General features: G+C 38.8%; 1 protein-coding gene and 1 pseudogene across 1 annotated transcript in view; both read right to left on the reverse strand.

Annotated features, from left to right (window-relative positions):
• Positions 1–23,340, reverse strand: part of FUT9 (fucosyltransferase 9 (alpha (1,3) fucosyltransferase)) — a 332,528-nt gene that overhangs the window by 208,497 nt on the left and 100,691 nt on the right. The gene's annotated exons all lie outside the window — the stretch shown is intronic.
• On the reverse strand, positions 3,711–4,365 carry LOC102833286 (annotated as a pseudogene).

Genomic DNA, 23,340 nt, shown 5'->3' on the forward strand with positions numbered 1-23,340 from the left:
ATTTAATGATGCAGAAAGCATCAAAAGGAATACACAGATTCACTGCACCAAAAAGAATGGGTTAATGTTTAACCATTTTGGGAGATAGCCTATGATCAAGAAGCGATGGTACTGTAAGAAATCCAGGAAGCACTCACTAGTCTACGCCACGGAAATTTGGAAGACAATTACCTGGCCAGCCAACCAAAAGAGAACCATACATGTGTCCATTCCAAAGAAAGGTGACTAAACAGAATGAATACCTTTTAGTCTGTATACACACTCCTTTTGAATTTAACTAAGTGTTCTAAAATAGTCATTCTTGACAATATCATCAATCATTTGCTAGGATCCACACTGTCAAAAGTTTTTGCATATTCTATAAAGCACAACTAAACACCTTTTTGGCATTCTCTGCTTTCAGCCAAGTTCCATCTGATGTCAGCAGTGATATCCCTCATTCTGAATCCTCTTCCAAATCTGGCTTGAAGTTCTGGCAATGACCTGTGTCTGTACTTCTGTACCCCTTTTTGGATTACCTTCAGCAGACTTGCTTGCATGTGATTTTGATATTGTTAGATGGTTTCTGTCTTTTGTTGGGGCACTTTTCTTTGAATGAATGGATACAAATATAGATCTCTTCCAATAGGTTGGCCAAGTAGCTGTCTTCCAAATTTCTTAGCTTAGATGAGTGAGCACCTCGAGCACTTTTTCAGTTTGTGAAACAGTTAGTCAGTTTCTGGAGCCTCTTCAATAACTTGATCATAAAGTATCTCTTGAAATGATTGGACATCAACCAGTTCCTTTTGGCACCATGAGTCTGTATATTCCCTCCATCTTCTTTTGATGCTTACCTTGCAGTCCAGTGGTTATCCTTCAGTGCCACACCATTCAATACTTTGCATCATTCAGTATTTCCCCCTTAGAATCCATCATTATTGCAACTCAAGGCTTGAATTTTTTGCTCAGTTACTTCAGTTTGAGAAATGCTGAACATGTCTTTCCTTTTTGGTTTTCTGACTTCAGGTCTTTGCACAATTCATTAAAATACTTCTTGTCTAGGTGACCTTTGAAATTTTATATTCAGTTCTCTAACTTTCTTGTTTCTTCCAGTCACTTTAGTTTCTCTGTACTCAATAGCAAGTTTCAGAACCGTTCTTAACATCCATTTTGGTCTTTCCTTCTTTCCTGTTTATCGGGTGAGATCCACGTGTATAATCCTCATTTATGTTGCTAAGAAAAAGGGATTTGCAATTAATAAGTAATTTATCTTTAAGTATATCAGACAATGTTTTACTCCTGTTTATATGGTTTTCAGTCACTAGCCATTCAAAAGTGGCCAGCCTCACCTTTTCTTGGTCTATCTTAATCTAATAGCGTCCCTGAAACCTGTCCACTATTGATGAAACTTCTGGTGTTTAAAACTGATCCAAGTACTTCCAATCACTTCAGATGCATGTGAAAATTGGACTATGAATAAGGAAGGCTGGAGAAGAATTGATGCATTTGAATTATGGTGTTTGTATTGACTTTGGAAAAAAACATTGAGAGTACCATGGACTATGAGAAAAACAAACAAATCTGCCTTGGAAGAAGGACAGTCAGAATGCTCTTTGGAAGTGAGGATGGCTAGACTTTGTTTCACATGCTTTGGGCAGACCAGACCCTGGAAAAACTAGAGGGTCCTCAAAAAAAGAGGGAGACCCTCAATAAGACTACCTGATACATTGGCAGCAACACTTAATGGGTTCACACATAACAACAATTGGGGAGATGGCACTGTACTGAAGAGTATTTTATTCTGCTGTCCATAATGACAATATGAGTTGGAACCAAATCAACACCACCTAACAATAACAAATACTCTGAAAAAAGTATGAACCCTGGTTTGCATTTTCCCAGCATAGAATAAGTAGACCTCTACCTATATAAACATTGTTGTTTTAGATTCCATTTTATTAGAAGATTTTACTGTTGGTAGTGGAGTACAAAAAGGATGGCTGACTGTTTGCCTTTTTTTGTTGTTACATGCCGTGGAGTTGGTACCGACTCATAAACCTTATGCACAGCAGAACGAAACACTGCCTGATCCTGGTCCAACCTCACAATTGTTGCCACACTTGAGCCCAATGATGCTGCCACTTTGCCAATCCATCTCGCTGGGGGTCTTCCTCTTTTTCCCTCCACCTTACCAAACATGATATCTTTCTCCAGGAAGTGTTTCCTCCTGGCAACATGTCCAAAGTATGAGAGAGAAAGGTTGGCCATCTTGGCTTCCAAGGAGCACTCTGGCTGCACTTCTTCCAACACAGATCTGTTGGTTCTATGGGCAGCCCATGGCACTTTCAATATTCTCCTCCAACACCATAACTCAAATGCATCAGTTCTTCTACGGTCTTCTTATTCATTCTCTAGCTTTTGCATGCATCTGAGATTAGTTAGAGCCCTTTATATGAAATTCCCTCATGGGGTGAGAAAATGGCATAAGTTCTACATTGTTGTTGTTGTTAAGTACCATCGAGTCGGTTCCGACCCATAGCGACCCTGTACAGGGTTTCCAAGGGTGTAAATCTTTACGGGAGTAGAAAGCCTCATCTTTCTCCCGCGGAGTGGCTGGTAGTTTCGAACCGCTGACCTTAAGGTTCGCAGCCTGATTCGTAACCACTACGCCAAGTTCTACATTAGGAATTTTAATATTCCTGTTTGTTTTTGTAAAGTTATTGATCACCACCCCTCAACTATACTAAATGATGTCTTCATCTATGATATCCTCCAATGCACTTTATTCCATTCACTCATTCTTACACCACATTTAAGAATAAAAAAAAAACCAATTTGGTTAATTATCAAGACTATTCTTATGTATTGCTTTTATATATATTTTCTGCAACTTAGCTAAATGTACATAGCAAATTGTTTAAATTTTAAAAATCTATTTTAAACACCAATGCAGTAAAAGGTTATCTTTATACATACTTCCAGTGTGACACTGTGGTTAATGCACTGGACTGCAAAGTCAGTGCAGCAAGCCGCTTCTTGGTAACCCTATACAGGGTTGCTATGGGTCAGAACCGACTTAATGGAACCTTAAGGTCAGTGGTTCAAAACTACCAGCCACTTCACGGGAGAAAGATAAGGCTTTCTACTCCCGTAAAGATTTACACCCTCGGAAACCCTGTACAGGGTCTCTATGGGTCGGAACCGACTCGACGGCACTTAACAACAACAACAACATACATAGTTCCAGAATTTTATATTGGGGTGGAGGTTGAATGTCACTTCATTAGAAATTCATATCTACTTTCCTACAGACATACCCTTGTCTCATGGGCTACTTACATTAGTAGAGTTAACAGTTGTAGGTTTCTGTTTTGTATTTCTTAAATTTAGAAGAATTACTTTATGCTCTTTTTCATTAACATTAGCTGGAGCTTAACAAATTAGAATGAAGGTGACAGCCTACCTGTATTTACAACACCACGAATCAGGCTGCTAACCTCAAGGTCGGAAGATCAAAACTACCTGTTGTTCTGCCAGAGAAACAAGAGGCTTGCTGCTCCCATAAAGATTTGCAGCCTCAGAAACCCTGTGCAGAGTCACTATGAGTCAAAACCGACTGCATTAAATTACACTGAATACACTGAATCAGTGCATTAAATTACACTGAATACAAAATCTTGAGTAAGGCCTGATGGTCTTGCTTATAAGAAATGCCAGTGTCCTTTTTGGTCTTAAAATTTCAGGAAGAGTACTTCAAACAGCTTAGCGTTTGCATGTTTCAATGCCAGAGCATAGGAGTAAACTGGCATCTACTGTAAGATATTCTTCAACTACCAGAGCATCAAGTCACTTCAGCAGGTTATTCTTTGGTAAGGAAATTACTTCCACAAATTCTCAATCCCAGGCTTTAATTTAGGTCTTACATTTTCAACATCATCTCCACTAATAGTTACTGTCACATGATGTTCATAGTACAATTGGACAGACCTGGTTCCATACATAAAACAGGAGAATGTTCAGCAATGTCACCTTTATAGCCAATTTCTTCCTCAAGCTCTCAAAGAACAGCTGCTTCTGGGCTTTCACTACCATCAATGAGATCTGTATGAAATTCTAGGCAGCAGCCGTCCAGAGGTGGACAAAATTGTTTCACCAGGACAACACATTCATAAGGAAGAGTTCTTCGCAGCACTGGGATAATTGTCACACCTTCAGCTGAAGGTCATTTCCTGGGTATACATTTCACCGTTTCCCAAGTTCTAGTTTTATCAGTAGGATCCATATAAGTTGTTTTTTCAAGCTTGACCCATTTTCCTTCTGAAATTAATTCCTCTGAAATAATAGTTTGGTTCTTTGAGAAGAATCCATTTGTTCCTGATTTTCCATTTTCAAGCCACACAGTAATTACAGTCCTCAGGTAAGGAATTCACATCCAAGGTGTTTAGAAAAGTGAAACAAATTCTGGCAGGAAGGAAGGTGAAAGAAAAAATAGCAAGCCCAAGCTACAGTCTCAGAAGATGAGAGAGCTATCAAAATAACTATCTTTTCTATAGTAGTATGTTGATGAATATTTAACAACCAGATCCCTAGGACTTGGGGTAGGGTCAGATTTGTAGCATTTGGTGATTTTTATGGTATAAACATTCCCACCAATACTAATTCAAGTTACCGCTGTACGTCACTGAAAGCAAAGTTGAAAAAGAGGCACACAACCGACTTTTGAATGCTGGGAAGCTAGATCTTGCACCACTTCTATGATCCCATCTCTGTATTTGTTGCTGTGGTCGTTAAATGCCATTGAGTTGGTTACAACTCATAGTGAACATGTTAGGGTTTCTGAGGAGCAGCTGGTGAGTTTGAACTTCTGGCTTGTCGTTCCCAGTTCAACGCTTATCCTACAGTGTCAAATATAAATTCATAAATGTATTAGATATAAAAGCAATTAAAAGACTAGGCAAACAAACAAAATATGATCCTGTTCTCATGGAATATACCTTCCAGTGAGGAAGAGTCGTATGCACATACCTACTCTAATTATTATTCTGAGTTACGTGTTTATTAAGCACTGCACTCTAGGTGCTCACTGGAGTCCCCTGATTCTGTGCTCTGACCTTAGATGCTACTAGCAAATTATGGATGCTCTGGAAAAATTACTTTTCTTGGTAAGCCTAATTTTCTTTACCTGTCAAGGGGGAAAATCATTTATTCAATAAATATTTATTAAATGTCAATTACACAGCAAATGTGCTACTAGGTGGAGATATGCAGGGAAAATATGAAGTGACCCTCCCCTCCCATTAAGTTTCTATTCTAGTTAGAAGAGGTAATTACTAAGGACGCAAATAAATAAAAACTGCACCAGATGTTTAAGTTTTAAGGAGACAAAGAAGTGAAAGAGGGCTGGGTTTATTGGAGTTGCATTTGTCAAGAGTCATCCAAGAATGCGTTGGAAAGATCAAATTTAAGCAAAGACCTGAAGGAGTGAGAGAAGAGGACAAGTGGGTATCTGAAAAAGGAATACTCTTAGCTGAGGGAAAACAAATACAGAAATCCTGAAGGAAGAACATGCCTAGACTGCTACAGGAACTTCCAGGTGGCTAGAACAGTAAGGTTGAAATTAAAGAAGTTAAGCTTTTCAATAAGATTACAGCGTTAGAGGCTATGTGTGGAACAGATAAAATAAATTCTTATGAGACATTGAGTTGGTTCTGACTTATGGTAATACCATATGTGTCAAGAGTAGAACTGTCTCTATAAGGCTCCAATTGCTTTTTTTGGAAATAAATCACCAGGTCTTTCTTACAAAATGTCTCTGAGTGGACATGAATCTCTGACTTCTATATTAACAGCCCAATGTGTTAACTGCTGGCACCACCCAGGGACTCCAAGTCGTTGTAAAGACTCAAGTTTTTAATCAGTGAAGTAGGAAGTCACATAAGATTATGAGCAGAAGAGTGAAATGATCTGATTTACCTTTTAAAATAACTGCACAGCCTTGGTGGTGCTAAAGGATAAACACTGGATTATGGGATAAGCACTGATAACCACAAGGCTGATGGTACAAATCTAGCAGACAACCCACAGGAGAAAGATGAGGCTTTCTGCTGCCATAAAGATTTACAGTCTTGGAAACCCTGTATAGGGCTGCTATGAGTTGGAATCAACTTGATGACCATGGGTTTGGTTTGGCTTTGATGTTATATATTGTCTACCAGGAACAATTGTTGTTGCTAAGTGCTTCGGAGTCTATTATAACCCATAGTGGCTCTGTATAGTGTTTCTGAGGAACAGCTGGTGAGCTTGAACCATTAATCTTGTTATTCAAAGTGACTTGTCAGTCTACTGCATTAAGCCACAACTCCACACCAGGACTCCACCAGGTAACAATATATAACATCAAAACCTAACCAAACCCTTTGCCATCAAGTTGATTCCACGCCCTAGAGACCCCAGATAGAGTTTTTGAGACTGTAAATCTTTGTGGCAGCAGAAAGCCTTATCTACCAGGGAACAGGAGTCCTGGTGTGGTGCTGTGGGTTAATGTGCTGGACTGAAAAGTTGGTTTAAATTGCAAGCTCATCAGCCACTCCTTGGAAACCCTATACAGGGTGGCTAAGAGTCAGAACTGACTTGACAGCACTCTACATCAACCAGCAGGGAATAAGGATAGAAACTGAGTGACCAATTAGGAGGTTAGTTTTGTAATTCAGATGAGGGACTGTAGAGGCTTAGACATTAAGATGGCTGGAATATGAAGTGGTCAGCTTCTGGATAATTTGAAGGCAGAGCAATTTAGACTTGCTGCATGGTCTGAGAGGAAGAGAGGATGTGAAGATGCCTCCAGGTCTTTTGGCCTTAGCAACTGGATGCAGATGTTCATTTATTGAATTCGGGAAGCTGATTTTATGTATTAGCCCAAGGTTACTGGGATTTGGAGCCAGACAGACTGGCCTAGCAGTGTTGTGCTCATAGCCAAAATGCTCAACATGAAAGGAGATGAAATCACCAGGTGGGTAATTGTAAAACACCCAGGCAAGCCAACATCTAGAAAATGTGGGGATGAGCAGAGCCAGCAAACAACACAAAGGAGTCGCCAGTGAGGTACCCAGAAATAGGTGGTGCAGACAAAGGCAATTTAGTGTTTGAATTTACAGAGAAGGAGCAACTTTCTCAAATACCTCTGATAATTTACGTACAATGAAGACTGAGACTTTGCTTAGATTTATCAAAGGATAATTCAATAAACAAGATCACATGTGGAGAATGTAGTTGTTAAGTAATGTCAATCTGTCAGCTGGAGGGTTTGAACCACCAACCTTTTGGTCAGCAGTCCAGTGCTTATCCTATAATGCCGCACCAGGACACCACTGTAGAAATTGATGGGGGCAAAACCTAATTGTTGTTATTGTTAAGTGCTTTCAACTCAGGTCTGACTCACAGTGATTCCATATAGGATTTCCAAGGAGCAGATGTTGATTTTGAACCACCCACGTTGTGATTCAAGCCAGCTTTGTGGTCCAGTGTTGTATCTCACAGTGCCATACCAGAACATTATTATGGAAAATGAAGGGGGCAAAACCTAACTGGAGTGGGTTAAAGAATGAGAGACAAGAAAAGGTTTATAGGGACCTCTATTGAGTTTGCTGTAAAACAGGTCAGAATAAAAAATAGGGGAACTAGAACAAAAAGAAGGATATAATGTTAGTATCTATCTTAAATAAACATCGTGAACATTAGATTAGACTGGCAATGTGTCTGCTTAAACTCAGCACCCCAAATAGCAAAAATGGTTTTCCCTTACTACTAACCTACAAGGTCTACAGTTCAAACCCATCAATCACTCTTGGAAACCATATACAGGATAACTATGAATCAGAACTGATTCAACAGCACAGAACAACAAATAACCTACAGTTTAGCAGACTGAATCAAGTAATGGCACTGTGGAAAAAAGGCTGGGATTTGTTTTTATAAATATTTCAGTCAAGAAAATCATATGGAAGAGTCCTGCTCTAGAACACATAAGCTGAAGATTTGACGACAAATGACTCAGTTTGGGGGGTTTAAATATAGTAAATGCTCAAAAAAGTAATGGTAATTAATATTGATATTTACATTACTGTTTAGTTTATTACATTATTGTTGTTAAGTGCCGTCGAGTCGGATCCGACCCATAGAGACCCTATACAAGGTTTCTGAGGAGTGACTAATGAGCTTGAACCACCGACCTTACAGTTCAAATGGATTTGCAGTCTGGCGCATTAACCCACAGTGCCACACCAGGTCTTTAGGCACTGTAAAATAAGCACTGAACTGCTAGATACAAGGTTCAAACTCACCAGCGGCTCCTCGGAAACTTTAAATAAGGTCACTAAAATCTTAATGGAATCCTGGTGTGGTTCTGTAGAGTAAGCACTGTGTATTGTTGTTATGTGTAGCGGAGTCAGTTCTGACTCATAGTAACCCTGTACAGGGTTTCCGAGGTTGTAAATCTTTACAGGAGCAGAAAGCCTCATCTTTCTTCTGCGGAAGAGCAGGTAGGTTCAAACTGCCAACCTTGAGGTTAGCAGCCCGATTCATAACCACTACCCTACCAGAGCTCCTTAGCCACCCCTACACAGGGTCATTATAAGTTAGAACTGAATCCATGTACAAAGTTGTTATGAATTGTTAATTGACTGGATAGCATGGGTTTAATTTGGTTTGCTTTGGTATTCTGTATGCTACACACATACACACATATATGAAGGATTAATAGATGACTTCACAGAAGTGACATTTGAATTAATGTGTAAATTAAAATTAGCCATATATCACAAAGATAATATGAGTGGTTCTAGGCAAGAAGACTGGCTTGAGTGGAAGCATTGGGTAAGACGTTTGCTATACTCACCCTTTAAACATGAAAACTAACTCATCTCTGTGGCTTAATTTTCAGCCAAAGACTAGCTAAATCTACATGGAGAAAAATAAGACTGGGGGCATATCTTAAACAGTCACTTGAGATCTAAAGGGCAGCATTTGCCCAAGTACAAAGTTCACAGGGGTTAGGGAAAAAGTAGGAAATAGAAATAGAATGAGAGACATTTCATTGTGGGAACCACAGTCAGTGAAATGAAACAAAATGTGCACAAATTGTTTAATGTAAATCTGATCTGCTCTGTAAACCTTCATTTGATTAACAATAATTTTTTTTTTTTTTTTAAGTGTCTTCCTGCTATAGAGGTCTGAAGAAAAAACAAGAGAGAAACTGGAATAGATTCCTCTTGTCTCAAACTGAGCTTCCCAGAATGTGTTACATAAAAGAAAAAAGAAGAAAAAAAGAATTACCCATTCAAGAACCTTTTGGGAAGTGCTGAGTTAAGCAACAAAAAAGCTGTTTCTTTACTAAAACCTTTCTCAGAGCTTTCTGGGTACCTGGCATGCAGCATTTACAAACCTTGTTTGACCTTGGAAATCTTTCACAGCACATTTGACAAAACACTGGCTTAGAGAAGAAAGATATATAGTTTTCAAGACTCATTAGCCTCCCCAAAATTTCTATCCTTGCCTTGTATCGGTCATACTAGGACTTTGAAATACAGATACTTTTTAATTCTAGCCCTAGCACCAAGTGACCTTAGGGAAATTTCTTAGCTGTAAACATTGTAAAAACTTTTAAACATTGGAATATATTTGGAAATCCTGAAGTATAAATATTCCTGGTAGGACTAGCGCACAAAGCAATGGCGGCCACAGGGTACGAGCTCAGTTACAGCCTTTGCCTTGTGTCAGCACAGCTCTTACACAATGATTGGAAGCTCTCTGAAGGCAGGCTGTTTCTAATTATGGACTTCACAACACTGGTCCCACTGTCTTCCATAGAAAGATCTAAACTAGTGAATACTTGTTACACTGAAAGTGTGAGCATGCTAAAAAGGGCTACCTCTGTGTTAGGCCCATTTTCCTTTAAACGACATTCTACAAAAATTTTAAAACTTAATTATTTGTGAGATTTATTTAATATCTTTGAAGACATTTTAATTCTTTCTCAAAAAGAGTGATGAATGCAAACTATCTCTCAATTCACAATAAAAACTTAAAAAAAAAAGTGATGATTACATGTTCACAAATAATATAAGCACAACAAAGACATGTTGCAATCTTACTTTTATCAGAAATTCTTACTGTAATATATCCTAAGCCATGGTTGGTGTTTATTTACCATGGAGTTGGTTGCGACTCACAGCCAGCGTGCCTAGGGTTTCTGAGGCTGTAAATCTTTATGGGACCAAAAAGTCTCATTTTTCTCCCATGGAACAGCTGGTACTTTCGAACTGCTGACCCTGAGATGAGCAGCCCAATTTGTAACCACTCTGCTACCAGAGCTCCCCAGTTTAATTTCTTTGTATATGCAATTTCTTAGCAATTATGTAAATAGCCTCTTCTCTGGGAAATGTTCAGTTTAACTCCATAACTCCACAGTACTATCAGTTCTATTATCCATTCCCTTTATAACTGCATTAATTGCAAAGGAGTGCAAAGAAGAGAGTAGAAAAGCTCACAGGAAAAAAAAAAAATAGAATTAAATGGTCGAAATGGATGAATTCCATTATAGAATGCAACTTTACCAATTTGTTCACAAATATACACAAACTTAATAAATAATAATTTAATATGAATCTTTAACCTGCCAACGATTGTGCTAGGTGTTGGTAATAAACTAATTAGAAAAAAATGTAATATCTGATTGTACAGATATTAACTGTGTCATGGGGGTTGTTTGTGGGGTCATTTCCAATTCATATAGCAACACTGTTTAGGGTTACTGAGGCTGTAAATCTTTATGGGATCAGAAACCCTCATTGTTCTGCCGAGGAGTAGCTGGTAGACTGGAACGGAAGATCTTGCAGTTAACAGCCCAACATGTAACACACTAGCTACCAGGGCACCTATTAAATAATCTTATAAACTCTTCATCAATAAACCAAACCAAACTAGTTGCCTTGCTGGTAACACCGTGCACCTCAGAGTAAAGCTGTACTCCAGAGGCTGGTCAAATCTGTGATATTTCAGAGCAGATCATGAGGACTTTTGTTCTAAAGTCATTCAAGGTGGTATTGAAGAACCAACAACCTTGTGCGTAGTAGCCTGGCACATAACAGTTTGCACAACTCCTCATAAATAAGTAAGGAAAAACAATTGATTCAGTGCTCCAGAGGGAAGAAATAATATGAGTGCAAAACTAAACTAATAAACTGTGGGATCTGACAAGTGGCTCCTGAAGATTGAGCAAAGGGATGAGAGTTGAAGGATAAATAAAGCTACTAAGAAGACTAGTGGTTACGAATCGGGCTGCGAACTGCAAGGTCAGCAGTTCGAAACTACCAGCTGTTCCGCGGGAGAAAGATGAGGCTTTCTGCTCCCGTAAAGATTTACAGCCTTGGAAACCCTGTACAGGGTCGCTATGAGTCGGAATCGACTCCACGGCACATAACAACAACAACAAGAGGACTAGTAAGATTCACATAGTCTGTTCTTGTTAGGTGTCCTCAAGTCACTTCCAATTCATAGTGATCCTATATACAAGAGAATGAAATATTACCCATTCTAGTGCCCACACTTTTATATGTTTGAGCCCCCTGTTCAGCCACTGTATCAATCATCTCATTGAGAGTCTTCCTCTTTTTTTCACTAACCCTTCACTTTAGGAAGCATGATGTCCTTCTCCAGCTACTAGTCCTTCCTGACAATATGTCCAAAACTCATGATACTGTCTCCCATTTTCACATCAAAGAGTATTGACTATATTTTCTCTATGACAGATCTGTTTGTTTTTTTTGGCACTCCATGTTGTATTCGTTATTCTTTGCCAAACTCATAAATCAAACACATCAATTCTTCTTTGGGTGCCCTTATTTATTTCCCAACTTTCCCATGCATATGGTGTTACTGTTGTTAGGTAACACTGAGTCAGTACTGACTCATAGCAACCCTATGCACAACAGAAGGATACACTGCCCGGTCCAGGACTAACTTCATAATTGTTACCATACTTGAGCCCACTAATGCTGCCATTTTGCCAATCCAACTCGCTGTTCCCTCCTGACAATATGTCTTAAGTATGAGAGACAAAGTTTGCATTGAGATCGTTGAAAATACCATGTCTTGAGTCAGGCATACATTAGTCCTCAAGCTGGCATCTTGCTTTTTAGTAACACTTTAAAGAAGACTTTTACAGCATATTTACCTAATACAATACCTCATTTGATTTCTTAAATGCTGCTTTCAGGGACATCGAGAGTGGATCCAAGTAAAACGAAATCCTTCTCAACTTCAATCTTTTCCACATTTATCATGTTGTTGACCGATCCAGTGTGAGGAATTTTCATGTTAAGGTTTTTTTTTCAGGTTATATTCTTTGATGCTCATTAACAAGTACTTCAGGTCCTCTTCACTTTCACCAAGCAAGATTGTGTCATCTGTGTGTTTCAGGCAGTTAATGAGTCTTCTTTCAACCCTGATGTTTTATTCGTCATATGGTCCATCTTCCTGGATTAGTTGCTCATCATACAGATTGAATAAGTATGGTGACATAATACAACCTTGATACACACCTTTCTTGATTTTTAAGCACTTAGTATCCCCTTGCTTTGTTCAAATGGCTGCTTCTTAACCTATGTAGGGGTTCTGCCTGAGCATAAGTAACATATAAATGTTGAGGAATTCCCATTTTTCCTGACGTTATCCATAATCTGTTATGATCCACAGAGTTGGAGGCCTTTTCAGTCAGTAAAACACAGTAAGCATGACTTATATAATCAAAATTATGTTTTCTAAGAAAATTTCGTAGAAATTCATGCAGATATAATTCATTAATTTTATATCATTTTCTTCTTTATATTGAAATAATAATTTGTAAATCATGTTTTTCTCTAATATGCTAATTTGAAAAATATGAATTCTTGTAATTAGTTTATTATTTCTTATTATCCTAATAGTTGTGGTTAGATAATTTTGTTAATTATCTAACTACAAACTGTCGAGTCAGTTCTGACTCAAAAGGACCCTTGTACAGGGCTTCCAAGAGACAGCTAGTATGTTTGAACCACTGACCTTGTGGTTACCTAAAAAGTGCTTACCTACAGCATTTATAATATACTAAAATTTGCAGTCCCCAAACTGTCCTGATCTACTTTAGTTTGAAATTTGGTTATTAAATTAGTACGAAAACTTTCTCTCTCAAAATACAAACCCTTAAAAGATTTCCTAAAACTTGCTTGTAAAACTTACGTGGTTTAAGAAGTGTCCATTCCTAATACTGTATTTAGAAAACTATCAAACTGACACAAAGTTTGAAGCATTACAAAGAATATCTGCCCAACTTTACTTAGCTTCCTCAGTTGATAACTTTTGCCATAATTTGCAATCTCTAAATCTCTGTTTCTCTTTTTTTTTAAATAAGTTTTTATTGTGAGGTTTACATGGAAGAATATCAGTTTTACATTCATCCTATCATATTTCCTTTCATTGCAGTGATTACAATCCCCTCCATGCATCATTAAATAACCAAAGGATACACCCCACAGGCCCGCCCCCCAGCCATTAGCACACAGCCCCTCTCCTTCCCTGAGTTCAGTGTCCCCAGTCTTTCCATCTGTCCACATCATCTTCTCTGTCTCCATTCCCTGGTGTCTCTGCCTCTCTGGGTAGGGTCCCACTCTCCGCTCTTCTCATTTGATGGTGCCAGGGACCTCCACTCCTGGGCTGAAAAATCAACCATTCTCCTCCTTTTGTCAAAAAAAAAAAATTTACCTCTAAATTTCCTACCCTCACAGTCAGTCCTGATGGCAATTATTCACTATTGTACCACAAGTGTCTTATCCCCATTTCCTTTCGCCAACCTGGTCCCAATAGATTGGAAATCATTCAGTGGAGATTCTACCTTCTCCCGCTGCATCTGGAATTAGATTCCCTCTTGAAAGTTTATAAACCAGTCACTTATTGCCCTTATAGGCCTCCCCATTTTGGGTAGCCAATGTCTAAGTTGCCCATCCGAGGCAACTTAATACCAAGGGGGTGGGAGTGATCCTCGCTGTAAAGATTTGTTCCCTTTTTGGAGTTATTACATCCATAAGTATAGATAAAGTTCATCAAATTGTAACAGGTTACTTTTTTTTTTTTTTTTTTTTCACCTCTTCTTTCTTCTTCTAGTTAAGTTCTGATCATCCAGCCATCAAAGCCAGGTCAAGTGGGTACTATCTGCTAGTATGGGTGTTCTTGTGCATCTCCCCTCACTTCATATCAGCTGGATGCTTCACTCTCCAATCTAGTCCTCTGTGGCAATGTCACTGCCTCTGGGCCCAGGAGTCCCCGGGTCTTGGTATACTGCTGGCCATCCAGGTCTCCAGCTGGGTTCACAGAGGTCTATTGAATGTAATCAAACTTAGCTCGCAACTTAATTGCTGTTTTTTTCCCTTTCTTCCCCTTATCGGTGATCAACGTGGTCAGCAGCCAGACTACCTGCCTGCTCATGTATTCCCTTTGAGTCTTTAGTTTTGGAAGGGAGTTTGCTCTGCAGGGTCCCGACCTCTTGCCTTGATGGCTCTTGGTGAACAGCTTATTTGTTCTTGTAGTAATATGGTCTTATGCAATGTGAAGGCTTCACAGGAAAGCCTCTTTTACTGGGCAACTTCTAGCCCCCTTTAAAGTATTCCAATCAGTTGTAGGCTGAAGATGGACTTATAGCTTTCTGTAGTGATGTTTTTGGCTATTCCTTTCTCCCTCCTTCTAGTGTCTATTTTACAATAGTAGGTAAGGGAAACCAATATTCAAAAGACAGCCAAGCATCTTAACATTATTCCCCTCTTTTACTCTTTCAAACTATCCTCATTCCCTGTATCCTGGAGCCCTGTTGTTTCAAAGTTGTGCATCCCTCATCATTTACCTCTGTCCAACTTAGTCTATGCGAACCTGCCTAACTGTTCTCCCATCAGCCTTGTTCTTCCATTCCCCTCCCCATTCTTGTGTATTGTTCCCCGCCCCCCACCCCTATCTCCTGCACCCAAGCTATCTTGTGTCTATTCCTGTGCCCTGTGCTCTATCTTCCCCTCCCTCCCTTCCTGTCTCATACCATACATCCTGGTGATCAGTATATATACATATGAACCCACCCTAAAAAGGAGGGGGGGAAAATATATATATATATATTTTATAACAATGGTCCTATGCAGTATTTCCCCTTTTGTGACTGACTAATTGCACTCAGCATAATGTTCTCAAGGTTCATCCATGTTATGTGGTGGCTTGTAGCTTCCTTGTTGTTCTTCAAGGTAGCACAGTATTCCATTGTGTGTATGTACCACAGTTTGTTTATCCATTCTTCAATTGATGGACACTTAGTCTGTCTCTATCTTTTTGCTATCGTAAATAGTGCTGATATGAACATTGGTGTGCATATTTCTACTTGTGTTATAGCCCATATTTCTTGTGGGTACATACCAATAGAGGAATTGGTGGATCATAAGGTATTTCTGTTTCCAATCTTCTGAGGAAGTGACATATTGTTTTTCCAGAGTGGTTGGACCATTTTGAAATCCCACCAACAATGTAGGAGGGTCCCAGTCTCTCCTCATCCTCACCAGCATTTACTGTCCTCTACTTTTTGTTTTTTTTTTTGCTGTTATTGTTGATGTGAGATGATATCTCATTTTGTTTTGATTTGCATCTCTCTAATGGCTAGTGATCATGAACATTTCCTCATATGCTTGTTGGCTGCCTGGATCTCTTCCATGGTGAAGTGTCTGTTCATGTCCTGTGCCCATTTTCAATTGGGTTATTTGTCTTTTTCTTGTAGAGGTGTTGCTTGTTGTTGTGATTGTTGTTGTTAAGTGTCGTCGATTCAGTTCCAACCCATAGCTTCTGAGGAGCAGCTGGTGAGCTTGAACCACAGACCTTGCAGTTTAAACAGCTTTGCAGTCTGGCGCATTAACCCACAGCGCCACATAGTTTCTTATATATTTTAGAAATGAGTTCCTTATATTGTTGCAAAATATTTTTTCCCATCCTGTGGGTTCCCTTTTTACTCTGTTGGTGAAGTCTTTTGATACACATAACTCTCTTTCTCATTAACTATTTGAATATATATTACAGGAAAGGGTTCAATGCATCATGAAATAATTTCAGGTATGGGACTTCAGGCAGCACAGAAAAATGATCTTTGGGAAGGGAAAGAAACTAGCCCTATAATTGCTCCCAATCCTGCCAGGTTAGAGTTTTCAGGGTACAACACAGGTAAGAGGGAACAGAAGGACCCTACTGACCTCCTAAAACTGAGGAACTGGTTAAGATCCCGGGAGACCAAATAGGCTAGAATTCTCAGGAAGATTATCTGAAATGAAAGAATTCCTCTGAAAATATCTGGAGAGATGCAAAGAATTGCAAGGTCGGGGTGAATTGTAAGATTAGTGGTTCAAACTCACCATAACTCCTTGGAAACCGTATACAGGGTCCTAATGAGTAGGAACCAACTGGATTGCACTTAATAACAACAATCTATCATTGAATTGTGTTTAAGAAAACTACTTAAAGCCAAAGGAGGAATCACACAATAGGAAAGAAGGAAACAATTCCCAGTGTTTACATAGGATCAGGAGTAGTTTGAATTTCAATAGACAGAATGGAAAAATGTCAAAATTCACAGAACATTAAGAAAACTACTCAGAAGGCATTGTGGCAAATTTGTTGTTGTTAAGTGCCATGGGGTTGGTTCTGACCCATAGCGACTTGGCATAGGACTACCAAGGAGCAACTGGTGAGCTTGAACTGCCTACGCTGTGGGTCAAACCAACTTTGCAGTCTAGCGCATTAACCCATAGTACCACATCTAGTCCTTGAATAAAAGTTGCTCTGGACCCTGCTAACAAAACCTGAAAGCAAACCATGAAAGGGGCAAGCTGTTTATAAGTAACTTAACTGTGTGTCTAAACAAAGATAAAAAATATTTATATACATGCAAATATCCAACATTCAAGATGGTAAAAATCACAATATCTGGCATACAATAAAGTAGCAAAATAAGATGTTCTATACATTCAAGGAAAATCACTGGGCTGCGAACCACAGGGTCAGTGGTTGGAACCCACCCATCACTCCCCAGGAGAAAGAAGAGGCTTTCTGATCCTGCAGAGATTTAAAGCCTTGGAAACCCTCTATAGGATTTCCTTACTTAAAAGCAGACTGTGATAAGTTAAATTTTTTTAAATTATAAATACTAATGCAGCAGTGACAACAAAGCATTTTAGCTAGCAAGTCAATAATGAATACAAAATAGATGACAAAAATATTCTAATTATCCTGAAGAAAGTAAATCTTCAGCTGTGCTTTTTGTAGCTAAGAATGTGGCACTTTTCTCCATCTACAAGCCACAGCTAGATTTTATCACAGGAAGAACAAAGGCTAAGAACTAATCTTCACCTCCATGTATAATTGTTTGGTTTCTTTCTGATCCCTGTGTGCCTCCTCTGCCGGTTATATAGGAGGCACAGGTGTTAACCAAAAATTGGCAGGCTGTACACTTCTGAGTTGTTATTTGCTTTGCAGGAAACCTATCCTCTGTGACAGCAGGGTCCTGCTGCCATCATGTACCTTTCAATCCTTGAGTACAGGCAGTTTGTTCTTTTGGTGTGAAGTTAAAAAGAGAGGATAAGAAGACGAAAACTTTAACTAGGAAAATACAAGGGTATGGTAGACAAGGATTCTTATTTGACAGTAAGGGATAGAAATAAAGAACTCCATGATCAAAGCAAGAATCTTGAAATCGAGAAAAAATGAAGTTGGAATATTATGAACTTTCACTTAAGAAACAGAAAACAATATGACGATGAGTCCTGGTGTGGCGCTGTGGGTTAATGCATCAGACGGCAAATTGGTTTGAATCACAAGGTCAGCAGTTCAAGCTCACCAGCTGCTCCTCGGAAACCCTATACAGGGTTGCTATGGGTCGGAACCGACTCAATGGCCCTTAACAACAACATTGGAGTCCTAGTATGGTGATGTGGAGTAAAGCACTGGACTACTAGGTTGTTTTGAAACACAAGCAGGTGGTTCAAACTCATTAGCCTCTCCTTGGAAACCCTATATAGGGCCGCTATGGGTCGGAACTGACTCGACGGCACTTAACCATAATAATAACATATGACTGTTATAAGAACATACAGGATACTGTGTTTGTGACTTTAAGATTGAGAAATGCTCCCCAAACTAATTACATAATGGACAAACTGAAGGTGAAAAATGGATTTGCTACATCAAAATTAAGGATTTATGTTCAAAGTCAAAGTTAATAGACAGGTGACGAATTGGATTGAAATATCTGGAAGTCTAATATCAACAGGCAATTTACATTTATAGAGCAAGTGATCAAAATCAGAGAATCAAATTATAAGAGAATACTGCATAGCTAAACAGGTGAAGATCAGTGTAAATGAAAGGAACTTTATTCATGTGTTGTTGTTGTTGTTGTCAAGTGCTAATGTCAGTTACGACCCATGGTGACCCTGTATTTGGTTTCTGAGGAGCTTATACATGTAACATTTCAAAATTAGAAATTTGAAAATACTAAGTGTGGAAGCAGGAACCTTTATCTGGAGATTACTTACCTGGAGATGAGTCTGATAGTTCTCAGATTGTGTTTGTAAATTATGATTCAGAGGACTGTATCCCCTGGTTTGCAACTTTCTGATTTATGCCATTGTTTCATTGTAATTAGTAATAATACTCTCTCCTACTCTCAAAATCATGTTTATTTGAAGGATAATTAATTATGCAATTACCCTACAGGTAACTCCAGATTAACTTTCACATGGGTCTGGATAGGGATGCATATGACTATATACATTACAATGCTAATTGAGGTCATTGTAAACTAGAGGTAAATTTGGTGTCCATTTCTAGGGAAATTACTAAATAAAATTTTAAGGACACAAATCTTGAAATACTATAAAACAATTATGAACAATATACTGTGGAGATAGAGTTGATCTTTAGCTGTACTAGAAAACCTCTGATGTCTTTTTCTCTATCCTCACTCCACAGCTAGATTTTTATCACAGGAAGAACGAAAGCTAAGAACTAATCTTCACCTCCCTGTATAATTGTTTGATTTCTTTCTGATCCCTGTGTGCCTCCTCTGCCAGTTTAATCTGATCCCTGTGTGCCTCCTCCGCCAGGAGGCACAGTTGTTAACTTTATGCTTAAGATAATTGAAAAACAAAAATGTGTAGTTCAGTCAGTCCTGACTTATGATGAGCCTAAGTGTGTCAGCATAGGGTTTGTAATACTGACTATTCAGATGTCACTAGGCCTTCCTACTGAGGTACTTGTGGGCAACTCTAACCACTATCTCAATTAGCAGTCCAATGTTGAACTGTTTTGTGCCATCAAGGGATGTCTTTGGATAATTGGAAATCTGATATTTTTCTGTTGGCCAAGATAAGGGTAATGCTATTTATAATGTGCAGGAGTTCCCTGGGTTAGTTTTTTTACTGAAGGTTTGGAACGGGCCTAACTGCTTTGACAAACATAGCTTGCTCAAGTGGACAAAGGAACAAAATTAAAAAAAGCCTTCCTTTATGGTCTGTCTACAGGTCAAAATTCTGTCCACTAGGTGTATGACTATAGGTTTATGTCATGTACACTGTTAATCACCTCAATCCAATTTCTATGGAATACATAGTCACATCTGTTAAGAGTCCTGATGTGACACTGAGGGATAATACACTGTATCACAGGGTCGGTTTGAACCTCAAGGTTGGTGGTTCAAATTCAAGTTGCAGAAAATTATAGTACTAAGTCACAATGAGTTTGTGACAAAATTTACTTTCTGTGCTGAATAAGTATTTATTGAGTATTAAGACAAATTACCAAGGGTCAAACTTTAATACATTTAGAGATGAAATCTGGGAAATTTAGAAAAATATTTCCAATTAGCAAGGATGTGTTGTGTTGTTGTTTTTAAGTGACCTCGAGTTGATCCCGACCCATAGCGACCCATAGGGTTTCCGAAGAGCCACTGGTGAGCTTGAACTGCCGACCTTGCAGTTAAACGGCTTTGCAGTCTGGCTCATTAACCCACAGCGCCTCACCAGGACAGAAAGAATGCATTGGTAACAAAACTGAAGACTGAAAATCAGTACAATTTCTGGTTTTAGTTTCTTTTCCAGAAAACTCTTCATCTTAGTCACACAGCTAAGGTAATTGTTGTTGTTATTAAGTGCCATTGAGTCGTCTCTCACTCATAGAGACCCTGTGGGGTTTCCAGTGGCTGACTAACTTCAACTGCCGACTTGACTTTGTGGTACAAGCTGACCTTGCAATACAGCACATTAGCCACAGCGCCACACAAGGACTCCAGCTAAGACTATGGTGGTGGTGGTTTTGTGCCCTGGAGTCGGTTTCGACTCACAGGGGCCCTATACAGGGTTTCCCAGGCTGTAAATCTTTATGGGAGCAGAAACAGATGGTAGTTTCAAACTGCTGACCTTGTGGTTCGCAGCCCGATTCGAAACCACTGAGCTACCAGAGCTCCTTAGAGTTTCCAAGGAGCAGCTTCTAAGAATGAACTACCAACCTTGCAGTTCAAATGACTTTGCAGTCTGACGCATTAGCTCATAGCGCCACACCAAGACTTAGGTGATATATATATATATATATATCATCTAAGAAATATGCCAGATGGCCTTTCAAGGAAATTTTGTAAATGATTTTTATTTTTTGCCAAAATTTTTTGGAGATTCAATCCAAAAATTATTTTGGCTTTTAAGAGGAAATGGAAAGATGTGATCCTTTATGCATTCTAATTTTTAGTGTAATTAAACACTTTAGTATCTCTATCTCTTTTTTTCCTTCTCAAGGTTGCTAAGTACTATTTTTTAAAAATATGGGCTCATCATTATAACTAGATTTAAGAAGAACGTTCTGAAATGTTAAAAATTTAGCTTTCAGGTTATCATATAATGAGGTATGAGAAGAATTTTTTTTTCAAGTACTATTACTCATCTTTGTTATGCTAAGTACATGGTGGGCACACAGATGTTATCTGAAGAAGGCACTGAGAAAGAAAAGATATGTTTAGTCTAAACAAGAGAAGCATTAGAATACTTTACAGATTACTTAAAATATTTAAAGGGCTATCACTCTAAAGGACTCCTGATGTGATGCTGTAGGATGAGCACTGGACTGCGAACAATAAGGTCAGCAGTTTAAACCACCAGCTGCTCCTTGGAAACCATATATAGGGTTGCTATTAGCTGGAACGGACTCCACAGCACTTAACAACAACAATCACTCTAAAAGAGATTAAATTTGTTTTTTGAGGATGTGGTATTCACAGTAAAGATCAGAGAAGAAAGACTCCGTTTAGTATAAAGAATTCTATTAGAGTTACTTGAAAATGGAATGATATCCTAAAGAGAGCATATTGTTGTTGTTAAGTGTCATCGAGTCAGTTCTGAGTTATAGTGACTCTGTATAGGGTTTTTAAGGAGCGGCTTGTGAGTTTGAACTGCTGACCTTGCGGGTTCAAATCAATCTTGTAATCCAGTGCTTTATCCCACAGTGTCACACCAGGACTCCAAGGAGAGCGTATGCTGCCTGTTATTTATGGAACTGAGGGGGTTCAAGTGGAACTCAGGGGGTACACTCAGCAGAGTTGTAATACGTGGGCTAAAACATTAACCTAGTGACCTGGGATCAATGGTATTATTCTACTGCATTTTCAGAAGAATGCTATTATCCCAATGTATGTTAAAAATGAAGTGCAAATCAATGAACCCATGGAACAGAAGACAATAAATAAATGGTCATCAATTATTTTAATGTTACCTGGTATCCATGAATATCATGTTATTGTCAAGTGCCATCAAGTTGATTCCGAGTCATAGTGATATTGCATAGGGTTTTCAATGAGTAGGTAGTGGGTTTGGACACTTAGCCTTGTGAGGAACAGTTCAGTGCTTTTCCTATCATACCACACTAGGATGCCCATGAATGTTATACTTTTTTAAAACAATTTTATTATTTTGATTTATGCAAGTTAATATATAGCTGCTGCTGCTGCATGCCATGAAGTCAATTCCGACTCATAGCAACCCTGTACAGGATTTCTGAGGCTGTAAATATTTACGGGAGTAGAAAGCCTCATCTTTGTCCCGCGGAACAGCTGGTAGTTTCGAACTGCTGACCTTGCAGTTTGCAGCCCTATTCGTAACCACTACGCTACCAGAGCTACACACACACACACACATGTTGTTGTTGTCATGTGCCGTGTTGTCGGTTCCAACTCATAGCGACCCTGTACAGGGTTTCCGAGGCTGTAAATCTTTACAGGAGCAGAAAGCCTCATCTTTCTTCCGTGGAACAGTTGGTAGTTTCGAACTGCTGACCTTGCGGTTCGCAGCCCGATTCATAACCACTAGGTCAAACTAATTATTTATTTTTTAATAGTGTGGATTTATGTACTCTAAAATATATGTAACTCAGCTATTCATTTGCTTTTTATTTTAAGTGCCCACTTCATACATTCCTATTTTAGACACAGGTTGAGTATAAAAAACCAGATCAGCATTATTATTTATTATTTTTTTAACAGCAAGACAAGTATTAGCATATGATTTACCCCTGCAAGAAATGGAGGGCAATTTGACAAGTGAAGGCATTCAAGGAACCTCAAAATTACGGATGCTCATTGTAATAAATTATTTAAGGTTTACATACACATTTTATTTTTTTGCTTGTATGAAATATTGCACAGAAAACTAAAACAAATGACTGAAGATTGACTAAGAATTTAACTACAAAAATGGAAAGAAAAGACTGAATTGATATACAGATGTTCTGGAATTAGTGTTGATAAGATTTTAGGATAAGTTGCATCAGAAAAATGAGTGAAAAAATGGTATAAAAAACTAATCCCAAAATTTTGTTTTGAAATAACGGGGTACAAGTTGCTGCTGATTATTCAAATGAGGAAAATGTCTACCAGAGAAATAAGAGTGCTGATCTGGACTTACTGTTTTGAGATGTGTATTAGCATACCCAAGATGTAAAGTTGGCATTTAGATTTATGGGTCTTGACATAAGGAGATAGATCAGGGCTGGGGAACAAATTTAAGAGTAAAGAGCACACACAGAGGTGGCATTCTAGTCCATGGAACTGGATGAGATCACTTCAAGAAAGTATTGGAATTGTGGAGCTACCAACTGTGGGAAGAGAGGGCATGTGCACAACAACACCCACACTTGCAGATGGTACCCACGTGACCTGGACCAGATGACTGGATGATCAGAGCTCAACCAGGAGAAGAAAGAAGAGGAAAAAAAGAG

The sequence above is a fragment of the Chrysochloris asiatica genome, unplaced genomic scaffold, assembly GCF_000296735.1.
Source record: "Chrysochloris asiatica unplaced genomic scaffold, ChrAsi1.0 scaffold00084, whole genome shotgun sequence".
NCBI lineage: Eukaryota > Metazoa > Chordata > Mammalia > Afrosoricida > Chrysochloridae > Chrysochloris > Chrysochloris asiatica.